This window comes from Tachysurus fulvidraco, chromosome 13, assembly GCF_022655615.1.
Source record: "Tachysurus fulvidraco isolate hzauxx_2018 chromosome 13, HZAU_PFXX_2.0, whole genome shotgun sequence".
Taxonomy (NCBI): Eukaryota; Metazoa; Chordata; class Actinopteri; order Siluriformes; family Bagridae; genus Tachysurus; species Tachysurus fulvidraco.
Genome location: NC_062530.1, coordinates 25,836,856 through 25,841,015, shown reverse-complemented (window position 1 = coordinate 25,841,015; position 4,160 = coordinate 25,836,856). Strand labels below are relative to the sequence as shown.

The 4,160-nt window shown below is 41.6% G+C and overlaps 1 long non-coding RNA gene across 1 annotated transcript; it reads right to left on the bottom strand.

Moving 5' to 3' along the window:
• Positions 1-2,739: 2,739 nt before the first annotated feature.
• On the bottom strand, positions 2,740-3,374 carry LOC125146162. The gene is made up of 3 exons (XR_007144638.1): positions 3,250-3,374; positions 2,967-3,049; positions 2,740-2,877 (listed from the first exon to the last, which is right to left on the bottom strand). It is a non-coding gene; the product is annotated as an uncharacterized LOC125146162 (long non-coding RNA).
• Between the last annotated feature and the right edge of the window lie 786 nt (positions 3,375-4,160).

Below are 4,160 nucleotides of genomic sequence, written 5' to 3'. Positions count from 1 at the left end.
TCTCTACAAATGTACGAACCAGGAAACACTGTAAAGCTCCGAAACCCAACAAAAACCCGGCAGCTGAGCCTTAAACCCTACAGGAAGTGACGGCATGAGACTTCTGGACAAACTATCATCACTGGCCGCTTTATTAGCAACACCTTAACACTCGTTCTGTTATCTAATCAGTCATTCAGGCAGGCAGACAGACAGGAAGGACAAAACATACGCTTCAGCTCACCCGCTTCGAATGTTATCACTCGATTGAATGGATGTTATCGGTGGTTAATCGGACCATGCACTAGCATGGACTGAAATGTTCCGGTAATAGCTCTCTTTTTATGCTGAGCTCATCAAAATGACCACAATAGGTGCAGGTGGAAGCCAAATGGCTAACCCCTTAACCCTGACTGGACCACCAGGATCCTCTATCCAAGTGACTGGTTGTATATTAAGGATAATTTTCTGAACTGTTATTTATTTCACTTGGGTGTTATAAGCTGGAGAAAACAAAGATTGTGACTTTCTTATTTTCAGGCTGCAAAGATATGAAATGTGATGATTATAAGGGGGTGATGCTTTTCTATACCCACTGTAGGTAGGTAGGATAGATAGATAGATAGATAGATAGATAGATAGATAGATAGATAGATAGATAGATAGATAGATAGATAGATAGATAGATAGATAGATAGATAGATAGATAGATAGATCATTTGGTGGTTGGCTGGACAGATGGATGGTCAAAATATTTATTTACTGATAAATAAGTAAAAATATACTACAAAATAAAATGGATGGAGTAAAACTGAGCGCATGATTGTGTCAGGTGTGTAAACACGAGTGTCTCCAAACACTGAACCATACACAACACTTTTCTAACCAAATCAACTCAGTTTCTCTCTCTCTCTCTCTCTCTCTCTCTCTCTCTCTCTCTCTCTCTCTCTCTCTCTCTCTCTCTCTCTCTCTCGTTGTCTCTCTGTCTTTGTCTCTCTCACTCTCTCTCTCTCTCTCTCTCTCCCTTTCTCTCTCTTTCTCTCACACTGTTTCTCTTTGTCTCTTTTTCTCTGTCTCTCTCACTCACTCTCTCTCTCTCCCTTTCTCTCTCTTTGTCTCTCTCTCTCTTTCTCTCCCTCTTTCTCTTTGTCTTTGTCTCTCTTTGTCTTTGTCTCTCTCTCACTCACTCTCTCTCTCTTTCTCTCTCTTTTCTCCCCCAATCAACTCAGTTTCTCTCTCTCTCTCTCTCTCTCTCTCTCTCTCTCTCTCTCTCTCTCTCTCTCTCGTTGTCTCTCTGTCTGTCTCTCTCTCTTTCTCTTTGTCTCTCACTCACTCTCTCTCTCTCCCTTTCTCTCTCTTTGTCTCTCTCTCTCCCTTTCTCTCTCTTTGTCTCTCTCTCTCTCTTTCTCTTTGTCTCTTTTTCTCTGTCTCTCTCTCACTCACTCTCTCTCTCCCTTTCTCTCTCTTTGTCTCTCTCTTTCTCTTTGTCTTTGTCTCTCTCTCTCACTCTCCCTCTCTCTTTTCTCCCCACTCAACTCAGTTTCTCTCTCTCTCTCCCTCTCTCTCAGTCTCTCTCTTTGTCTCACTCTCTCTCTCTCTTTCTCTTTGTCTCTCTCTCTGTCTCTCTCTTTGTCACTCTCTCTCTCTCTTCTCTCTCCTCTCTCTGTCTCTCTCTCTCACTCTCTCTCTCTTTCTTCTCTCTCCTCTCTCTCTGTCTCTCTCTCTCTCTCTCTTTCTCTTTGTCTCTCTCTCTTCACACACACAGCACTGAGGTAATCCTCTGTTTCAGTAACACTGGCAGTTTTTCATCGTATGATTGTTCTGGACTGTGTAGATCAACTCCCTGGAACGATGCAGAGACTGTATGGTGATTACGATGAGTCAGTAGGAGCTGCTTTTAGAGAACACACTTCTCTGGCTCGTTCCTCAGGGGGAACCCGTAACGTTTCCATGTGGAACCTTACAAATAAAAACAAACAGGCACGTTTTCCTGTCAGGAACCGTTTCAAGTACAGCCCTGTGTTTGGAAGCTCTGAAATGTACGCATTAACTTAAGTGTGTGCATCAAAATAAGTGTGTTGCGTTAATTCTAAACAATCGGTGGTCCTTTTCATTAGGTTTCTATAAAAGTGGCTCTGAGATTAGACTCAGGTTATCACTACTAACAGGCTTGTTCTAATATGTTATCGTTTCTATAGTAACAGCTTCGTTTACTGCGGAAACGTGTGTTTAATGACAAGATTAGTCATTTGTAACCGGCAGTTACTTCACCTTTACGTTTTGCGGATGTTCCATAACTTTAAATACAAACGTAATTGGATAAAAATTTGTGTTCTTCTTTAATAAATGAAAATCGTAATTGTTGGCAAATTGCTGATATATCAGAGGATTTCAACCACATTGAGATGTGGTTTTATTGGAAACTAATCAGCTTCAGGGTGGGAGTGTGACAGGCATTCAAAATCCTTTCTAAACTCTTATAGAAACTGTTAACAAAAATCTATTTGTTCACTTCAGTTAAGGTTTTTGAGTTTCTGCATTGTGATTGCTGTAAGAGATTTTCTCCAAATTTGTGGGAGGGATTTTCGGTGCTTCTATTTTAATCGAATCTAATCAAATTGTTTAAATCGCAGGCAATTATTATTCTTCTTAACTCCTCCTGGTGAGACACATATGTAAATGAGCTGTGTTCATGACTGAATTTTTTATCCGTGAAGAACCGGACGCATGTTGTGACGTCACGTGACCGAACAGATCTACAGTAAACCTTTTAAAAAATCTCAAGATTCTTTTGAATATCACAGAGTTTGCTTGATTCTGGTCCATCGGCTGCGGTGTGTCTCACCAGCTTTAACTGCATCCCTCTGCATTGCTTTTCCACCCCCTGGTTGACTCATCCTGCCAAAACAAACTTTTTTAATTTCATTTATGTTGTAAACCCGCACGTACTTCCTCGTATACAGCTGTGTAAATATTTACACACTTACACACCGGTTGCGTGTTCTCCTTACACTCGACCTGTCTTTACGTTCTTTCTCTCCTGCTGACGGACGATGGAGATTTTCAGCCTCTGTGACATAAAAATAACATCGATATATATATAACCGATATATAAATAACCGTTCACTGTGAAAAATCGTCGGCCGTGACGGAGCTCCTTTAAATAAAAATGCCTCAGTTACTTTTTTTTTATTAACGTGTGTATATTTTCCTCTGACACGTTATGCAACTTGACAACGATAAAATAAACGAGACGTTTTCTTTACGAACATTTCCAAAAGATCTCTTTTGTGCAGAACTGCTTAGCTTTCTGCGTTCTTCTACGGGTTCTTTGGGCCTCCCTGAGATCACAATGTCTGTTCTTCACCTCTCCGTTAGATCTGTTGTCACGGCGTAACCTATCGTCTCTCTACCACACCGAGCTCTGTGTCATCACTGATATTAATCCCCGGTCTAATTAAAATCACTTCTGAGACTCGTGAGAGCGTGAGGTTCGGTAGAGCCGCTCGTTTCCCGATCGTAGCGCGTAACGGTCGTCATGGCGACAGGATTGCGCATCTGTTTCTGAGAGACTTTGCTCTTTCTCAAATACGTGAGTGTGATCAGCCGAGACTGAGATTTGTTCAAATCCTCTCAGGTTTTGGGGTTTGGGATCATATTAGATCACATCCAGATGGATCTATAAGTGTGTGTGTGTGTGTGTGTGTGTGTGTGTGTGTGTGTGTGTGTGTGTGTGTGTGTGTGTGTGTGTGTGTGTTAGCAATAAAGTCTGATTATTACTTATGAGAAAATGAAATAGGTCGACCCTCGACAAACCCAGCTCGAGTTCTCAGCCGATCATGAAACGCTGAAAGCATTCAAAGACAAATCTCCTAATAATAGTGTGTCTGTGGTCTCATAACTCACACACCATGAGAACGTATGCACTATAAGCGTTAGCTCTGTGTGAGCTGAACCCCTCGATCTGGACCCCATCCCAGTCTGAAGCTCTTTAAGGCAATGGCAGAAAAGGCTGCCTGACAGTCGATATACGTCCCTTTTAAACTTAATAGCAATTATATATCGCACCGATTTGATCAGGTCCCAAATAAAGGGTAACAAATTCCACTTTGTGAACAATGACCGTCACACCAATATTCTCTAGAAAGTCTCAGTTTCCCTTCACTGGATCTATCAGACAC